The 21299-nt window shown below is 39.0% G+C and overlaps 1 long non-coding RNA gene across 4 annotated transcripts in view; it reads left to right on the top strand.

Annotated features, from left to right (window-relative positions):
* The window catches only part of LOC141572188 (uncharacterized), a 148721-nt gene that overhangs the window by 114678 nt on the left and 12744 nt on the right, over positions 1–21299 (top strand). For 3 of the 4 annotated variants that reach the window (XR_012497403.2, XR_012497401.2, XR_012497404.2), the window contains 2 exons: positions 2853–2988; positions 4131–10218. This is a non-coding gene — a long non-coding RNA (uncharacterized LOC141572188). Of the gene's footprint in view, positions 1–2852; positions 2989–4130; positions 10219–19846; positions 20020–21299 lie in introns of those variants that run through there. The other variant, XR_016018706.1, reaches the window with a different exon arrangement.

Genomic DNA, 21299 nt, shown 5'->3' with positions numbered 1-21299 from the left:
TGTAGAAGGTGCTTGTTGTGCGGGGTGCCAAGCGGGGTCTCTGCTCCCACTCCCCAGACAAGAACGCAGGATATGGTGAGGCCAAAAAGGAACACCCACGGAGCTATAAGTAGGGGAGTCATATCACCATATTCTCTCTGGCGGCATCCGCCTTTCAGCAATCCGCTCTTGTTAGCTCAGCCACCATCTTCTTGCTAGCCCCCCATCTTTCTCCTGCTAGCATAGCCACAGCAGTTATATTAGTGCCCAATGGCTCACTGGTTACAGCTGATGACCAACTAGCCACAGCTGATGGCCATTTACTACCTGAGCCAACACCTTTCTATGTGAGGCTGAGAGCCTGGAAACTGCTTTTTGGGGCTCTGTCCCCACAGTGCTAAATAACCAATTGAAAGATTTAAATGTTGCCTCTTTCTTTCAGAAGTATTATCCCATTAATTCATTCTTATTCCATGTTAAAACCTTTACATGTATTGAGATAAGTCTAGAAGTAGCTGAAGAATCTTAATATCAAACTGTTTAGTTATTCCTGCAGTTTAAATAACAAAAATAAGCCTCTCCTCTACAATAATATATAGATGTTTATTGCTTAAAATCAAAACAAAACAGAACTTTCTCACTGATTAAATGGCTGACCGATTTTGCACTCTGGGGTGCTAATTGCCTTATTTTTGTGTATGTTCCCATTTGAAACAGAAGTACTAAAACAAATGCATGACCAGACTGAGGCTATCTTGAAGAAAAGCTAATCTCCTGCATAAACTCCTAAGCTCTAACAACTTCTAGAAGAGAGAGGAATGAGACAGAAACCTGCTAGAGGGTTCAGGTTCATGATAATTAGCCAGTTAGGAGGCTGCTGGAGTACCTCTCACAGGTGAAACCCATGCTCAAACGGGACAGTGCAAAGAGATGAGAGGTGAGGCCAGTTTCCAAATATGGATTTTTTGTTTTTGTTGGACCAACAGCATTTGTGATAGCTGGTGTGGGGACAGAGCCAGGAGTGCAGTTTCCAGGCTCTGGGCCTCACGTGGAAAGGTGCTGGCTCAGGTAGTAAATGGCCATCAACTGTGATTGGATGGCCATCAGCTGTGGCTAGTTGGCCGTCAGCTGTAACCAGTGAGCCGTTGGCCACTAATATAACTGCTGTGGCTATGCTAGCAGAAAATGGGGGCTAGCAAGAAGACGGTGGCTGAGCTAGCAAGAGTGGATTGCAGCTATCAAGTGGGTTGGTTGGCAGAGAAGTGGAAGGAAGGTTGCAGATCGTGTGGATCCTTCTTCCTGTGTCTGCAACCCAGCCGCCAGCGAGAATATAATGATATAACTCCCCTATCTATGGCTCCGTGGGTGTTCCTTTTTGGCCTCACCATGTCCTGTGTTCTTATGTGGGGAGCAGGACCAGAGACCCCGCATGACACCCGAATGACAACGATATAGCAATGCAGCACAGTGATTTTTATGCTTCTGTCTAAAAGGCCGGTGGATAGACAGATACTGCAAAGTCCATCAAACCGGACTTTCCTACAGAGGGAATCCTCTAGTGTCTTATGAATATCTATTGAAATTTTCTACTAAAGACCATGTATTTTCAGAAATTAGGTCACAAACATTTGTGCTGAAACTTCTGACATAACAAGACTGTAGAGATGCACCATTGTATTAGTTAGAGTAGGCTAACTGCTGTAGCAGACAGAATAATACGTCCAAGTTAGTTCCCGGTAAGCCTGAGGACTCTGCTCTGAAAATCAGGGATCCAGATTAATGGAGGTTTCACAATCTTTCATCCATAGTTTTCAACATTTCCCTGGGCCTGGACATCTAGCCAGGATAAGGGGAAATAGCATGTAAGATCTTCTATAAGAGGATTTTATGGGCTAGCCTGGCCAGCGAGTAGTACAAATCACCTCTGGTCACATTTAGTCACATTTGGTCTGTGGGCTACGGCTAAGTGGCCTAGGGCACCTGGGAAAGGCAATCCAGCTGTGAGCCCAGGAAAATGAGGAAATGGTTTGGTGAATAGGTAACAATTTCTGCCACAGCCATGGATGTGGATTGGAGGACCTAGCTGGAGATGCCTTTGGACACCCAACTGGAAAGAGGGAAAAAAAGTTGGAGGGAAGGGAACAAAATAATAACATCTATTGAAACAGTTAAGGTTCTCTTCCACCTCTCCCATGGAAAAAGGCTGAGTCACAAAGCAACAAATACCTCCATATTTTGCAAGTGGATTTTGCATTCTGAAGTCTGTACGAAGTCTGTATATCTATATGCAATTTACAACTTTAATATAAGCTACGAGTATTATATAGTATATTTTGATTATTATACTTCTTATGATATTATATTCAAATGGCATAATTTTCAATATTTCCAGGTGTGTTGGACACCTGAGTTAAGTCACGAAAATTTGTGTAGATGGAGATACTACATTGTGTTTTCTTTTAAACTTTTTGTTTTAGAAACCTTTTAGATTTACAGAAAAATTGGGAAGATAGTACAGAGAGTTCTCATGTACCTAAACCCAATCACCCCTATTATTCAAACCTTAGATTAGTATGGTGAATTTGTTATAATTAACACATCAGTATTGATATGTTATCATTAATTGAAGTCCATACTTTATTGGGAATTCCTTAGTTTTAACTAATGTCTTTAATTTTTTTTTTTTTTTTTGGCTCCCAGCCAGGATGCTACATTACATTTAGTCATCATGTCTCCTTAGGTTCCTCTGAGCTGTGACAGTTTCTCAGACTTCCCTGGCTTTTGATGACATTGACAATGTTGAGGAGTACTGGTCAGATATGTTATAGAATGTTCTTCAACTGGGATTTGTCTTATGTTTTTCTCATAATTAGACGGAGGTATTGTGTTCTGGGAGGAAGATCACAGAAGTAAGTGGCCATTTTCATCACATCGTATAAAGGGTACATGCTATCAACATGATTTATCACCACTGATGTTAACCTTGATCACCCGGCTGGGGTGATGTAGGTAAGTTTTCTCCATTCTAAAGTTACTCTCCTTTCTCCTCTTCCATACTTTGGAAGGAGGTCCTTAAGCACAGCCCACACTTAAGGAGTGAGGAGCTATGCTTCACCTCCTTGAAGGCAGGTGATATCTCAAGTACCTGGAATTCTTTTGAATGGGAGATTTATTAATACAGTACATTTTTATTTTATTGTTTCTTTAAATTTTTTTATTGGGGAATATTGGGGAACAGTGTGCTTCTCCAGGGCCCATCAGCTCCAAGTCATTGTCCTTCAATCTAGTTGTGGAGGGTACAGCTCAGCTCCAAGTCCAGTTGCTGTTTTCAATCTTTAGTTGCAGGGGGCACAGCCCACCATCCCATGTGGGAATTGAACCAGCAACCGTGTTTAAGAGCTGGAGCTCTAAGCAACTGAGCCATCTGGCTGCCCCAATACATTACATTTTCAAAAGGAGCCAGCCAAAATGCAAAAAGGCTAAGTCAATACTGTGCAATAATGAAATTTTTAAATGCATGGATATGTCTTTTATTTCTTTATATCATCTACTATACCTAACTCTTAATAATAATAACAATAATAATAATAACAACAACAATAATAATAGTTAACATATACTGAGTTGTCAGCCAAATTGAGTCTTCTGAACATAACTATTAAGTAGCTACTATTATAAAAATTTTGCCAATGAGGAAATTGATGCTTAAAGAGGTTGGATTATGAGCAGTTAATATATATTAGATAATGTTTTTCTCCTACTTAAAAATTTAGTAAGCTCCCATTGTGATTAAAATAATTCAACCTCCCAGTCTTGACCTATAGGCCCTCAATAATATGATCCAGCTTTTTCTCTTCTTTCTTCCCCTCCTTCACTATGCTCCAGTCTCAGGGGTCTTCTTTCTGTTTTGAACCCGAAGTTAATCTTGACTGAGAGCCTCTGGACTTTCTGTTCCCTTGACTACAGATCCTTGAATGTCTAGATCATTTTTTTTTACCAATCAGGTTGCAGGTCAAATCTCATCTGTTAAAAGAGGCCTCCCCTGACTGTCCCATTTAGGTTAACTCTCTCCTCCTCAGAATCACTCTCTATCAGTTTTTGCCGCATCATTTTCTTCATATCATTTTCTTACTTGCTGTCTCTTCCTCTAGGTTGTAAACTCCACGAGAATGATGTCCGTGCCTGTTTAGTTCACTGCTGTGTTCCTAGAACCTAGAACAGAACCTGGCATGGAGGGCGCTTGCTAAGTATTGCGGAATGAATAAATAAAAAAGTAACTTGGCCCAAGTTATAAGATTAGGAACTGATGGAGCGACTATTCAAACTCAGTTCTTTCTGATGTCAATACCAACTAATAACCATTTGCTATAGAGTCTGATAGTCATTCACTAAACCCTGTTGATTGGTCTCAGCAGCAATATTCTTAGAGACCAAAGACAGGGACTCAATAGTTTTCGACTTCCACTAATGACCTCTAGTCAGGATGCTCCATGGACAGGCTCTGTCATTTGTGACAAGCTACAAAACCCTACAAGTCTGAGTTTCTTTGTCTATAAAAAAGCATAAAAATACCATTTGCCTCACATAGTTTTTGTGAGGATTAAATGAGATAAGTATGTGAAAACTGCGTTGAAGTCTCTAAAACATGATATAAATACAGAGGGTGCCAAAAAAGTGTAGACACATTTTTAAGAAAGGAAAAAACTGTATTAAAATTGTAATACTCAGTATATACCAATAACAAAAGATGAATACAAGTCGTGTATACATTTTTTTTTTTTTTTGGCACCCCCGGTATTTGTTTTTGTCAGGAAGAAAAAGGAAAACACACATTTTCTTCCTCAGGCCATTCCCTGGAGCCTTTTTATGTGGTAAGGAAGTTATGGTGGTAAGAGAGGAACAGCGGGTGGGAAGGCAGACAAAGCTCTTTTTGGACAGTCTTAGAAGGTGCCACATCAAGCCTGTGTGCTGAGAATCAGGGCTGAATACAGTCTTGCCACAGTGTTCAATTCCGCAGACATTGGGAGCAGAATATACCACATGTGTTTAAATTTACTTTTCTCCCCCAGTTCCTGGGGATAAACCTGCCCAAGCAAAAACTAGTTTCCCTCAGAACTTGACCCCATTAGTGATTCACTCGGTAGTTGGTAGTTGGAAGAAGCCTCTATCCCAGAGTGCAGACGTAATCATCCCCAGCAGGGATCTGAAATGGGGTGTGTAGATAATTGGTTTTGTGACACCCTCAGGTTTTAGTTTGCAACCACACAGCTTAAAATGAGTAGTAACAATGGCGTTCAAGTGTGGATGGGTTTTTGTCAGATTTCACTTGCTATTCTTTGAAAACTTCAGTATACTGAATTGTCTTTGATACTTTGTTAGAAGTTCAAGGATACACAATCAGGATGGCTCACCTCTGCTTTAAATAGATGCCTAACATATTTTCTGGTGTTGAAGAGGAGCGGGCAGGGTCCTTGGTGATTTCTGTCCACTTGCTCACCTTACAAAGGACACAGTGAGTTGTTTATCCAAGCTCAGGCCGCCCTTTTGTGACAGGGGTGGGACTAAAACTCAAGTCTGCTGATTCTCAGAGCAGTGCTCTGGCCACAACATACATACAAAGAGTCACATTTTTACTTTGATTTGTTGAGCTTTTGCACTCGCTTCCTTATTTTTCTCATGTCTCATGCTACTCTTCAGTTCCATGGTAACTTTGGTTGGAAAGCATATACTTGTAGAGCTCTGTTTTGTAAGCCTTTGCGTGTGTTCCCCTTTACCAACCAAAATTATTGCAAATGCAGAGGTTTGCTTGCAGAAATGTTCAGAAGTCTTCTGTAGCTGCTGAAGTGCTGGCAAACTTGTAATTTAAGTGGAAAATAGTCTATCCCTAGAAGTGTTTCTCACCGGAAAAAGGCCACAACATTTTACAGAATGCCTCATCTTTTATAAGCTTGAGTTACCAGACTTTGTAAATTATTTGCTATGTAGACTCTTTTCTTCCTCATGAATCAAGAGGCTAGTATATTCTTTTAATTAAAAATTTTTAATTGTGGTAAAATATATATAATGTAAAACTTACCATCTTAACAATTTTTAAGTATACAGTTCAATAAGGTTAAACATATTCACATTACGGACAGCCAGTCTCCAAAACTTTTTCTCATCTTGCCAAACTGAAACTCTATACCCATTAAATAACAACTCCCTGTTTTCCCCTCTCTTCAGCCTCTGGCAAACACCATTCTACTTTTCATCTCCATGAATTTGACTACCATAAGTACCTCATATAAGTACAAATGATATTTTCTATGATATTTATGGAATCATATGATTTTTTTTTATGACTGGCTTATTTCACTCAGCATAATAGCCTCAAGTATCATCCACGTTGTAGCATGTGTCAGAATTTCCCTCCTTTACAAGGCTGAATAATATTTCATTGTACACACATACCACATTTTGTTTATCCATTCGTCTCTCAATGGACACTCGGGTCGCTTCCACCTCTTGGCTATTGTGAATAATGCTGCTACGAACATGGGTTTATGTGAGCGAATGTAGGTCTCTTAAGGACCTTGTTTGTAACTCTTTTGAATATATACACAGAAGTGGAAGTGCTGGATTATATAGAAATTCTGTTTTTAATTTTTTGAGGAGCTGCCATACTGTTTTCCATAGTGGCTCCACCATTTTGCATTCCCAGCAGCAGTGAACAAGGGTTCCAGCTTCTCTATATTCTCACCAATACTTATTTTCTGTTTTTTTGAAAGTAGTCATCCTAGTGAGTATGAGATGGTATCTCATTGTGGTATTGATCGTATTTCCCTAATGATTAGAGATGTTAAGCATCTTTCCATATGCTTATTGGACATTTGTGTATCATATTTGGAGAAATATCTACTCAAATCCTCTGCCCATTTTTCAATCTGGTTATTTTTTAAAATTTTTATCTTGAGCTGTAGAAGTTCTTTTTATATTCTGGATATTAACCCATACCAGATATATGATTTGCAAATATGTTATCCCATTCTGTAGAAGATGACTTTTCACTCTGTTGATTATGTCCTTTGATGCACAGAAGTTGTTAATTTTGGTGTAATCCAGATTATGTATTTTTTTCTTTTGTTGTCATAGCCAAGAAATCATTGCCAAATCTAATGTCATGAAGATTTCCCACCATATTTTCTAGAGGATTTAAGTTTTAGTTCTTAGGTTTAGGTGTATGATCAATTTTTTATTAATTTTTGTATATGTTGTAAAGTAAGGTCTAATTTAATTTATTTTTTGCAGTTTTCCCAAAGCCATTTAAAGAAGAGACTGTCCTTTCTGCATTTGAATGGTCTTGCTATTCTTGTTGAAAATTATTTGGCCATATAAATGACTGTTTATTTCTGGGCTCTCTATTTTATTTCATTGGCTTACATGTATGCCTTATGCCATACTACACTGTTTTTATTTCTGTAGCTTTATAATAAATTTTGAAAGCAGTAAGTGTGAGACGTTTGACTTCAGTCTTCTTCTTTAAGATTGTTTTGGGTATTCAGAGTCCCTTGAGATTTAGCATGAATTTTAGGATGGATTTTTGTATTTGTGCAAAAAATGCTGGTGGGATTTTGATAGAGATCGCATTACACCTGTAGATTTCTTTGGGTGATGTTGACATCTTAACAATATTAGGTTTTCCAGTCCATGAATACAGGTTGTCTTTGCATTTGTTTGTGTCTTCCTTAATTTCTTTCAGCAATGTTTTGTAATTTTCACAATATAAGTTTTTTGCTTCCTTTATCAAATTTATTCTTAGGTATTTTATTCTTTTTGGTGCTATTGTAAATGCAATTGTTTCTTTTTTTGCATTGTTCATTGTTAATATATAGAAATGCAACTGATTTTTGTATATTGATTTTGTATATTGATATCCTGCAACTTTGCTGAATTTGTTTATTGTAACAGTGTGTGTGTGTGTGTGTGTGTGTGTGTGTGTGTGTGTGTGTAACATTTTGGGTTTTCTACATATAAGATCATGTTGTTTGCAAACAGAGATCATTTTACTTCTTCCTTTCTACTTGGATGACTTATTTTTTGTATAATTTGCTTTGGCTGGAACTTCCCATACTGTGTTGAATAGAACTGGTGAAAGTGAGCATCATTGTTACTAAATTTAAAAAATTATCCTGTGTCAAAGGCAATAGGAACATATAGCAAACTGATTTCAAAGGAAAACATTGAAGCTGATAAAAGTTAGAGGAATTTCTGTAGGGATATTCGTAGGCTCTTAGGTTGCTTTTCACTCTTAATGTGCTTCAGCCACAGATCACATTCTAGACCACAATCACGTGATGTAGGCAACGATTGCATTCAACACATATTCATGGAAGAACAAATGCTAACATAGGCACTGAAGGTTTAGGGAACCAAGATGCAGGGTCATTGATTTCATGGAGCTTACAGTCTAGTTTGGGTATATGAGAATATGTGTGTGGGAGGGATAAACTACAATATAATCAAATAAACAATAAGGGCAAATTTGAAAGTGTTACATCTATAGAGAACATACAATAGGATTGTTGGATAGATAGTGACTAGGGAGTAGTTAGGAACATTTTATGTGAAGAGGGGACACTTAAGCCATGATGTAAAAGAGGGAAAGACACAAACATGTGAACACCTGGGAGCAGTGTTCTAGACAGATGAACCACAAGAGCACGAATCTATGGCAGAAACAGGTTTAGAATGCTCACTAATTTTTTTCTCACTATTTGTATCTCCAGCATTTAACTCAGTGTCTGACTCTACTAGGCACTCAAGAAATATTTATTGAATAACTGAGGTTGGGTATATAGTACACATCCTGACATGAGATGAAATGTGCATACTGTGTTATTTCTTGGACATTTGGAAAACCTGAGGCAACAGATAACCTTTCTTAATTCTTCTTCATTTTATCTCTCTGCACTCAAACTACAACCCTGAGCTCAGTGTTGGGAATAAGGTGTGTTTTGGGGCTATGACATTCACTTAATTTTTTTTCTCAATTTAGCTGAGCTCAGCTTTCATTCAACTAATTGAAGAAATATTCAGCATCTACTAACTTTCAAGCACTCTGGTGTGGATTTGGGACACATGTACTAGCAAAGAGGCATAAATAATCCCTTCCCTTTTGGGACATAAATATTATTATTGGGGATAGAGATATTGTACAAATTATTATTGGGAGATGAGGGTAAGGGGGATCGAATATATGGTGATGGAAGGAGAACTGACTCTGGGTGATGAACACACAATGGGATTTATAGATGATGTAATACAGAATTGTACACCTGAAATCTATGTAATTTTACTAACAATTGTCACCTCAATACATTTAATTAAAAAAAATTATTATATAATGCACTTTTCATTATAATCATATTAAGGACTATTAAGTAAAAGCACAGTGTGTCATGGAGCATATAATTAGAGATCTAATGTATTCCAGAAGTCTAGAAAAGGTTGTTTGAAAAAGTGACATTTAAACTGCAAACTATAAAATAAAATGATTAAATCAAATGTTTTATTACTTCCTCTTTAGCTTTGAAGTCCCTGTGACTATATTCTCACTTTAAACACTGTTTAAATTCTTAAGGTGATATCTAGGCATAGAGGTGGGTTGTAGCTTGAAGGAATGAAGCCAGTTTCTTCTACCAGGTGACTCTGTAACACTAAGAGGCACACAGAGTCCCAGCCTAGATCACCCAACACTTTTTCCTACAAGAATGTGGATGAAGTCGTGATGTCTCTGTATTTGTTCCACCAGGTTTTCTAACTTCCTTGTTGGCCTGCTATCCCCCTTCTGTTAACCTGTAAACAACATCCCCAGGCTGAATACTGAAGGGATGTGACTGAGGACAAACATACACAATTGGTGATGGAGACAAACCTGATTTTGAATTTGAAAGCAAAGATCAAGAGAATTCTAACATACAGGATCTCTCTATGTATTGGTGAAGATTCAAGAAGCTGTAGAATATGTCATTTTTCTGGGTTGTCTTTTTCTTTGTGGCCCAGTCACACTTACATTACTCACCTTCACACTAAATGGAGAACACTAAATTTTTCATCCACAGAGATGGCTTTTCAAGGTCTGTTCTCCTCTAGAGCCCATACTATGTGGCTTGAAGGTGCTGTCCAACAATTGTAGTAGAATATATCTTCTTGGGCATTTTATTACAAAATCTTGGAAGAATAAAGTGTTTTAATCCAACTGTTCATTGATTTTTGAATCTTCCTCACAATTTGCCAATTGACCAGTGATTGAAAAAGCCCACACAGAGAGCTCATTGCCTCCTTAGGGCAGGTGACTCGTTCCATTCTTTGAATGGCTGTATACATAGCCAATATCTATCTCCCTATGACGTCGTCTCAATTGCTTTTATTTATTTTATATACTCTGCTCAAACAGGTATCAAGCTGGAATTTTGGCCCATTTTACATGTGGCATTTAAGCAACAGTGAAAGCTTCTCTTCCTTGGCAGTGATGCATTAAACAAACAACCTGTCCACACAAATTGTGCAAAATAGTAACTTCCTGGCATGTTAGAAAAATTCAATGAAAAGAAACAAAACAAAGAAACCACCACAAAACTCAGGATACCACCTCAAAATCACCATAAATCATGCTTCTTTCACTGTAATTATTTCAGTAGGGCCTGTTTCCTACCCAAGGACAGTGTTGGGGAACCGTATATTCATTCAATCCTCAAAGCAGACCAAAACCATGCATGGTGAGTGCCAAGCACAGTGGTTAATGGAGCCAAGGAGAGAAAACATATGTAATTATGCTGAATTAGCTACTCTTCTTGGACCAATGGTGCAAGTAGAAAGAGAGGTGCCGTTCATAGAAGAGACAACTGGGGCAAATGTCTTTTTGAAAGCAGATTTTTTTTCTCACATCAGTAGGAGTAAAACCATATGCTTAGAGAGAAATAATGAGCTATACTAAATATAAACTATTTTATGCAAATGTTGTACAACAAGTATTGGAGAGGCTGTGGAGAAAAAGGAACCCTCATACACCGTTGGTGGGAACGTGGTGCAGCCACTATGGAAGGCAGTGTGGAGATTCCTCAAAAAATTAAGAATAGAATTACCATATGACTCAGCAATCCTCCTGGAAAGGTGGATTTATGGAATTTATGGAAAATATTTATCCATAAAAATATATGCTCTGATGTTCATTGCAGCTTTATTTACGGTGGCTAAGACATGGAAACAACCAAAGTGTCCTTTGATAGATGATTGGTTAAAGAAGATGGGCATACATGCACAATGGAATACTACTCTGCCCTAAGAAAAGATGAAATAGTGCCATTTGCGACAACATGGATGGATCTTGAAATTATTTTGCTAAGCGAAATAAGCCAGACAGAGAAAGTCGAGAACCATCTGACTTCACTGATATGAGGGATATAAAATTGAAAGCAACAAAGGAGCAAGGCAAACAAATAAAGAAACAAAAACGCATAGACACAGACAATAGTTTAGTGGTTTCCAGAGGGTAAGGGGGGAGGGGTAGTAGTAGAAGAGGGGTCAAGTAAGGGGGTCAAATATATGGTGATGGAAGCAGAACTGACTGGGTGGTGGAAACAATGTAACATATAGATGATGTATTACAGAACTGTACACTTGAACCCTATATAATTTTACTAACCATTGTCACCACAATAAATTTTAATTAAAAAAAACTACCAATAAATAAATAAATAAATAAATAAATAAATAAATAAATACTGAATGTACATAAATTATAATCATTACAGTAAGAAAGTATAGAGATATAGACTGTGGATGGCTTTATAGTAGATGTAGTTCAAGAAGGTTATTTTTTCTTTTCATCTTTTTTTGAGCAATGTAGCTCCTTACAGCTAGAGGGGAAATGTTTGCGTTATGACACCAGTTCTTAAAATTAAACTTTAACTCATAGAATTATTTTCAGGATCATGCTCATTAACTAGCTTTTACTAAAACACCTTTACACCAATATCTTTGCATATCCCATTTAACCGTCACCCCAATAAGGTAATAAAACACTTTCCTTATTTTTAGTTATGGAAACTAAAGCTTTATGAAGTTAAACAAATTGCTCAAGTTTGCACAATCAGCAAAAGACAGAATCAGACATTGAACTCAGGTAAATTGACTCAGAACTCAGGTATGGGATGACCCTCCCCCACACCCAATTGTTGGGTGAGTGAGCGCAGCCAACAGGGAGGAAAGCAAGATGAGGTGGTGGACACGGTATCTCTCCTAAGGGTAAGCTTGGATCTGAATAAAGTGCCTGAGATGAGGACAAATAGAAGTTAGATTAAAAAATCGGGTAGTGGCAGGGAGCTAACAGGCAGGAAAAGATGCTCTAGTCAGAGGGAATGGTATATGCAAAAGCGTGGAGGAAAGAGAGTGCATGTGGCACTGTGCTACATCCAGATAGATGGAACATCATGTGAGGATGGGAGTGGAGGTGTGATGTGACAAACTGTACTTTCCAAAGACGGCTACAACAACATCTCCTGTCCTACATGCTCTTCTACAGCCTTGCCTCGCTCCCCACATCACCAAATAGAGTCTAACCTTCTCCCCTTGAATATGGGTAGGCTTACAACTTACTTGTTACCAATATAAAGTGGTGGAATTGACACTGAGTGTTTTCTGTGACTAGCTCATAAAAGATGATGGTGGCTTCTGCATTGTTAGCTGGGATATTCATCTTTGGAGCCTTGAGCTGCCATGTGAGAAGTCCAATGACGCTGAAGTCACCATGCTGTGAGGAAGTCTAGGCCACATGGAGAAGCCATTTGTAGGTATTCTGGCTGACAGTCCCTGATGAGCTCCCAGCCAACAGACATGTGACATAATCACAGACATCAACCATTAGACATGTGAGTGGAGATATTTCCAGATCCTTCCAGCCTCCAGCTGTTAAATCACTCCAGTCTTTCAGTCTTCCCAGCTGAGACCCCAGATATCACTCAGCAGAAACAACTGTCTTTGTTGTGCCCTGATTTCCTGCCCCAACCAATGGTTGTCTTATGTCACTAAGGTTTGGGATGACTTGCTATGCAGCTCTACTAATTGGAACAGATGGTGGGATTGTGCAAGCAGTTGACTAAATATGTCTGGAGTTCAGAAGAGAGGTCTGGGCTGGAAATTTAGCCCTTAAGTGTTTTCTGCATTGTAAATGAGAGCTGAAGCCTTAAGAAGACATGAGGCAATCCAGAGGAGTGTGTAGAATTAAAAGAGAAGAGGGTTAAGAATGTAACCCTGGGACATATCAACATGGAAGAGGCAGGAAAAGGACAAGGAACAAGAGACCAAGAACGAGGCATCAGAGAAAGAAACAAAATTGGGAAAGAGGGTTATTAAAGAAGACAAAGGATGAGAATGTTTTATGAAATACAAAGAGATTAACACTCAGATGCTATGGAGAGAGCACTGGAAATGTGACCATGGGTTTAACAATAAACAGGTGCTCTCGTCCAGAGCAATTTCAGCGAAAAGTGAGGATGAAGGGCAGACTGAGGTGTGGTGAAGCTGCAGCATACTCCTCTTCCCAGCGGCTGTCCCTTGCTGCCCTGGGCCCACACCACCGTCTGGCATGGGACTTGTACAGAGCCCACTGCACACATCCCACAGTGGCCAGCGTTGCTCTAAAGTTCCAGCCTTGGGACTTTTTTTTTTTTTTAGCCACATCACAGCACTGCCTGGGTGACAGTGACATGGGTGAGTTGCCAACACTTCCCAGAACATACAAGTGTTTTGTTTAATAAGAGGGCAGGGATTGGGGGAAGGAGAGAACAGTCAGCCAACTATGAAACATGGTCACAAACTGTGGACTAATATACAAGTGCCATGGAAAACATTAAGAACAACATCTTCTATTCTGACAGCACCTTTCTTCTTCCAAAAGCCCATAACATTCTATAACTCAGATTTGTTCCACAAATCACCCAATCCAGCGCAAACATGCCGCTTCCTTTGTGAATATACTGGAGGGGTCAGGAAAAGGGAGGAGGGAGGCAGGATAATGCTGACAGACAATTTCATATTCAGGTTTTTCACTTAAAATCAAGTTTAGAACCAAACACTTACTGTGTTGTTTTTTTTTTTAAAATAATAGGTTGGCTTTTTAATTAATTTTATAGTTTCTGTTTTATATGTTTAAGCTGGTTTTGAGGTAAATTTGCCTGCCACAAATTCTTGACAGGTGACTTAGGGATGAATTATGCCAAAAACCTGATGTTTGCGAAGTGGGGAGAATCCTTGTCTAAATATACATTGTAATATAACATTAAAGGGATAGTATTTTAATTTGGCTGCCATTCTGGCTTACTGATTCTCTGTTAGACTGAGACTTATCCTGGGTTGGAAAAATTCTATGTCAACGGAAAACTATGATTGCTTGAAGCAGGTTAGGAAAATGAGTGAATTACACGTCTTTGCCAAATCATGTGCATAAGAAGCCAACTTAGACTAACTAGGACAGCAAATATCCTTTTAAAAATGACCATTAAATACTCCTGCCTTACATTTGTTGCCAAATATTGCAGGAAGATAGACTCTACGTTCCTATATTCTAAAGCAGCTTCTTATGAGAAACAATCTCCATTAATATCCTTTAACCGTTTTAAAGAAAAAATAGCCTTTGAGTCGTCTCCATGCCCTGGAACCTTATTTCCAGATGAAAGCCTGAAACTGATATCCTCTTATTATGCCATTGAAGCCAAGAAAAGAAGCTGCCAACAGCATGATGTTTCTTTTGCCAAATTATCACAAATTTGCCTCTCCTCATCTCCCCAACTTTGTTATTAACCAAAATAACATAAAAATGCTCCAGAATACCTTTTCATCCTTAACAGGTGTAGTGTTCAAAAACCATGTTTCTTCCCATGTAGATAACGGCTTCATTCAAGAGGAACATTAAAGTCAAGTCTAGGCATCATCAGACTGGTCTCATCCATAGTCATTTTGGGTCCAAGAATGGTCTCTGTAGTGAGAAGGTTTCAGGGCTCCCCTGCTGAGGACTTTCTTCTTTCCTCAAACGCTCTGATAGTTCATTGAATGTGTCAACTTGATTGGACAGTGGATGCTTACTGTATGATCTTGGGCACATCACTTCACCTCTCTGGGCTCTAATTGTCATGATGTCACATGAATAAAACGAGGAGATGCATGGTTTTCAAACTGTATGTTCTGGTGTCCTGCTCTCTGTAGAGGTGAAGATAATCTGAGTTGGGGGTGGGGTGGGGTTCATAGTCCCTGTTTCAACTAGAGAAGCTCCAGTTTGATCTGTTCCATATATATGTACATGTGTAGCTTACATGCAATATTTCATTTGAAGAAAAGTTTTCTTCAAATGAAAAAAAACTTACAAACATTTGGTGATCTCTGAGAGTCCTCTCAGTGTAATATTTTATGTAATTATTTCAGTGTTCTTCACCAACGGGGTAATCCCTGATTTGTTCATGGAAGGGGGAGGGGAGGAGACACACCTAAGTATTTACAAGCAGCTATATTTTTGTTTGTCCACTCATTCACCACGGTTTGCTTGTTTACTCACTCTCTCTACTCCCAACTTTATTCCCTCTCTAGAAATCACCATTGCAGTTTTAAAAGTTCCTATAAGAAACAAATGTTTAAATTTCTCATAATTTTTCTTCATGGTCTTTTCTACCATTTTCTTTCTTAAATGCAAACATTTTATTTTGGAGTATCCCAAATTCTAAGGGTAGGTATTATTCCATTTAGAAAAAACATCCCAAAGATCCCTAAGTCAAAGATTACCGTTTTGATTTTTTTTTCTCACCGTTTGTCATGGTTGTTAGCACAAATGGGAGATAATTCACTGAAACTTCATCTGCAGAACCTAAAATCGTATTTTGTGACAATGTCTCATTGGGGTCAGCTCGGCATCTGCATAAGCCTTCTCTTCTCCAGGTGGAGTTAATCAAAGTGCTGGGTCTTGATGAAGAACAGAAATCTAAATCTTGTCTTGTTTGACATTTTTTGGTCATAAAAATACCTTTTGATGCTTTAACAAACACAGGATATTTTATTCTTGGTGTTTTAACCAAGCTTAATTCTATTGGAGATTTTTATTTTATTTTTGTTTTTTAAAGAAATGGGCCTTTTTTTTTTTAAAGTGAGGTCTGTGCTTTCAAAGGAGGATCAGGCATGCCTTGAGATATGTACTGCCAAATGACACTACCATCTAAAAAGTAAGAATGAGCCTTTTTGTTATTGTTGTTACTTTTTTAGAGCATCCCAGGAGAAACTCATAAGGAAAAACTCACAAGAAACTCTCTGGTCTTTTAAATGATTTCCGTTTTTACATCGAAGATTCAATAATGCTGTCCTCACTAACCACAACACAAAGTGGGAAAGAGCCTATCCACAGCTAGAGAATCATCTTCTATTTGCCCTCAGTAAAGTTTTAAGAACTCTTGTACCAAATCCTCATGAGGAAAATTACATAGCAAGTACTTAGTCAAGCATGGCTGTTGATAAATCCATTCCTCTTGGTGAACCTCTCACTTTCCAATCTCACAGCCATGTTCCTTGTCATTAGAAGCAATGTAAAGCATAGTTTTATTTGTAAAGGCTACTCATCTGCAAAATCAATCTAAGAGAAGGCATTCCCACTCTATCTCTACCTCTACATCCATCCATCCATCATCCATCCATCCATCCATCCATCCATCCATCCATCCATCCATCCATCCATCTATCTTACTCTGTTAGGCCCAAAGAACACAAGGGCTGTATTTACTCATCTCCATGTGTCCCACGGCACTTAATTAGGAAATCAGATAATTTTTGAAGAATTGAATTACGTAGCATCATTTTCCACATGTCTAAAGACCAAAGTCCAAGGTACAGAGAGATAGCTAATAAACCCCATTATCACCATTTCCATCAGATAAGTTGGAATAGACATATCCCTAAATTTATAGCAAGAACAATAAACTACTATTCATACAGGTGCTACAAACTTTTAAAAAGCATGACAACAGACTTGATCATTTGATCTTCCTAATGTGGTATGAACATCACCCTGCTCATCTTACAGATGAGGAATCTATGGCTCAGAAAGATTACGTGGCTGGTCTTGGAATACACAGCTAGTGAGTGCTCAGGTCAGGATCGACGTAGACCAAATGCTTGTCAACATGATGCCCTCAACGAGATAAGGAAAAACAAATCAGTCAGTTTCCTGTATGGTCCCAAATATGTATTGGCATTATATAGATAACTTATCTGTAATTCTTCCTTCTAAAAGTCTGAGAATGGTGAGTTACTGCCAAGGGGGAGCAAAACACTAAGTTATCTCAATATTCTATACCAAACCGTGGTTACCTCAAAAATAGGTAAGTGAAACAAAAATGGACTATCAGCTATTTGTTTTCCATCTTACCTATATGAATGGATAAACCAAGCAATTCCTCTGTGATTGTATCTTTACAAGTACTATATTGCTAAGTAATCATGTACAGTATTTCCAGCCCAACCAGTTTTTCTAAAGTCAATAAACTGTTAGCATAGACATACATGTGGAATCTGTGGCTTTGCAATAATTCTTCACTCATGAATATCTCTCTGACAACATCTAGGACTTGGCACATTGCAACCTTTCTGCCCTCTATCCCATTTTCTACTCTGTTGGGAATTCTGCTAGTAGTTGTAGCAACTGAAACCAGATTGAGAGAGGTTTGGACTTTAATAGAAGTGTCTGGTGAGCCTGGCTTCCTGGAATCTGGACCACATGGCTGTATAAAAGTTACAAATTCCAAGTTTTTATTAGGACAAAACAATCTCTGAAGAGAGGGTTGGTTTTCTTGGCCTTCTAGAAATAAGTTGCTACCAAAATAAATTAGACCAGTGGCTACTCAAAAAGAGAAGATACCAGACAAATCAAAAAATCTCACTCCAAGAGAAGAGACGCTAACCTCCCTCCCCCCACAGCAGTGGAACCAGACAGCTCTCAGGAGTATTGGCTGTGGTAGTATGATGTCTGTTACTATGACTAGGTTTCTCATTGGATTTACTGCTTTTTCTATGATGTTCCTTAAATTTTGGTACCAGTAGACTAAATTAACTGGCCAGTTAACTGAATTTTTAACTGAGCCTGAACTTGATTTTTTTAAGTCTAAGGAGGAAAGGCTATGGGAGAATGGATCTGGTGAAGACATTTCTGGGGTGACAAAAGGTCTTGTTTCGGTTCAAGGAAAAGGACAAAGCTTTTTGGCAGCCACTTCTTCCATAAAACAACACTCTCCTTCCTCCATGTGCTCTATACTCTCTGCTCCAGAGGATTAATCTCTGTAAAGTCTCCCCACCCCACCCGACAGAACTGCCCCTAGTGCTCTACTGCCCCCAGAATAAGAGTCAAATTCCTTCACAGAGCATTTCAGGCTCCTCACAGCCAGGGCTTACTTTGCCTTCTAGCCCTGTTCTTCCCTTCCTACATTCATATTCCAAAGAGAACAGTTAATGATTCCACACACATATACTCCTAGCCCCACACATACTATGTGTCTGTGCTTTTGCAATATCATTCACGTTGCCTGAAAATACTTTCTTATCTCGGTAGTTCTAGATCCTACCTTTTCTTTAAGACGCAATTGGAGCACTTCTTGATGAGTGAAGAAGGTTTCCCTGATTCCCAGACTCGCACTAACTTGTAAGCTGGGAGTTCTCTCTCTCCTCTGGAATCTGTTATTTATGTACATGTTTTATCTTTGTGGGCTGATTATCTGTTTGCACTACCCAAGTCTCCACCCAGAGGCATTCTCTGCCTTTCTATACCCTGTTCCATGCTCTGGGAAGCTAAGCCTTAAACACTTTGTCAGCTGCCTCACTTGACTGCCAGCTTGCATTTGCTTTCCAGCCCATGGGAATGGTGGCCCTTCCCTCTCCCCGTTTTAGCTCTGCATCTCTGCCAGGAGCTGCCTCCCTCCCAGGGTACAGTTTCTACCAAATGACCCTTCTTCTACTCTTCAGCTCTCATCGGGCTCTCGTTACACTCTTTTCTCCCCCTGGCTCCTTCAGTCATAAAACTAGGATTAACTTACAGTTATTTGCTAGTGTCTGGGTGCCTCAACAGCCCTTGTTTATTCCTGTAACATAGTCACACCTCCATATGAAGTCCTTTCATTAAAGTCTTTTCATAAACACCAGCTACGGTGAGTTATGTTTTCTATCGGGACCCTGCCTGATAAACTCCCCAGTGAGATATTCATCTTGAAGTTATAGTTTGGATGGCACAGGGTAGGGCTGGGGAGTGAGGCATTTTAGAGTTGAGGTCCAACTCTGCCTTTCACTAACTGTGGAATATTAGACACCTTCTTTCCCTTTCTTTGCTCCAGCTTCATAATAGGTGAAATGTTTGTTTTGAGGATCAAATGAGATCACAGAGAAAGCACTTGTATGTCTTTGTACAGGATGCAGTGTTATTCTAATTATGTTTTAATCCTCCTCAATGCATTACGTGCTTAACACATGAGCTGTTTCAGAAAAATCTGTTTGATGAATGGATGGAAAAAAATTGTCTTCCATTTTCTCAGTCAGTTACCCAGAAGTGCAGGAAGCAGAAGAACTGTGTATGAACGGTTCAGAGTAATAGAAGACCAACTTGTAACACACATACTCAGCAGAGGCCCAAACAGGGAGGTTTCTAGCTCAACTTAAAAATGAATGGTAGAGGAAGTAATAGAAAGGAAGAGGCTTCTAAATATTGACTTGGGACCTGGGATGTCCAAACATGTTTGTGGAGAAGACTCAGTATTCACCCAACCCTTGAAAAGGGGTGGATTCATTAGAGAAATTCTGTTGCTTCCCACAGACACCACTCAGCTACCTTGTCCCAGTTTTCGATTCACCAGCATCTCTAGCTGCTTTTATCTGACAAGATCATATGCACTTCTTTCCATGAGTATGCAGAGGAAATGGAAAACTGGTACCCGATCTGCATTGTGTTTAAAATGGGCATTTGAGCACCACCGTGAACATGTGAGGGTGAGTATCATGTCTGCAGAGAATTTTCGTCAGAATATGGGGTGTAGTAGGTTGAATGGTCCTCCAGAAAAATATGTCCATGACCTAATAGCCAGAAACTGTGCATGTTACCTTATTTGGGAAAAGGATATTCGAAGATGTAATTATGTTAAGGATCTTGAGATGACATTATCTTGAATTGCCTGTGTGGGGCTTAAATCCTATGACAGTGTTCTTATAAAAGACAGAAGGTGAGCACAAACACAGGAAAAACCAGAGGAACATAGGCTAAGATTGGAAGCCAAAGAATGCCAACAGCCACCAAAAGCTGGCAGAGGCAAGGAAGGATTCTCTCCAGAGGGAGTGATTTTGGACTTCTGACCTCCACAACTGTGAGGCAATAAATTCCTGTTGTTCTGAGCCACCAAGTCTATGGTAATTTGTTTGCAACTGTAGTAAACGAATACACAAGGTAAACAACGTTTGTAAAAATTTCAGAGAAAAATCCACTCTAGGTCATTGTCCTAAGTGAGGCTAGGTATAGTGGAACAATTTAGACCACAAAAAGTGACACTGACCTCTTCAAGGGCTCCAGAAACTCAAGAGGGTTACTGCCTCCCCCAATCCCTTGGATAAACTGGAAAGATATGTCATCCCAATTCTCTCAGAGCAAAAGAATATCAAAGAAGTGCAAAGGACATAAAAAACAGAGAGTATACCAAACCCCACTGCCAGAGGCATTTGGAGAAATCACAATTATGTCATTCGGTAAAGGCAGCTTTACAAGCCACCTATTTGAACATGTTTAGTTGTAAAATAAATAGACTTAGGACCTAAATGGCCCTGATGAAAAGAGCTAAAACCTGAGGAATGCCTGAGGTGAGGAGCCAAAATAAAGCAGTCCTTAAGGCATCTGTAGAAGAATGCCCCAGAAAACTCAGGGAAGCTCTGTCCAAGGACAGGAAGTGTTACAATAGTGCCTAGTGAGGGCTGGAGCCAGATGGACTTGGCAATTTATCATTTGTGTGAAAAAAAAAAAAAAATCCCAAACACATTCCATGTGAATGTCTTTATGAAGGTGTTTTGTGGTTTGGAATCTCTGCAGTTTCCGTGCGCTGTTTCTTCCAATGGAAAGCTAGGAAGCTGTCCATCATTTACACCTCCTCAGTCTCCTCTCACAAGCCAAAGATAATGCCTAGGAGAATTTATTTCATTTCCCCCAACAATAATTTATCTTTAGAGAATCTCAAATAGTTCTTTGATTGAATGGCAATGCTCTATACAAATCTTCTGCATCAATC

Source organism: Rhinolophus sinicus, chromosome 14, assembly GCF_057876585.1.
Source record: "Rhinolophus sinicus isolate RSI-liver-muscle chromosome 14, RSI-T2T, whole genome shotgun sequence".
Taxonomy (NCBI): domain Eukaryota; kingdom Metazoa; phylum Chordata; class Mammalia; order Chiroptera; family Rhinolophidae; genus Rhinolophus; species Rhinolophus sinicus.
Note: the sequence above shows the minus strand (reverse complement) of the source record. Positions and strands in the feature narration are given on the sequence as shown.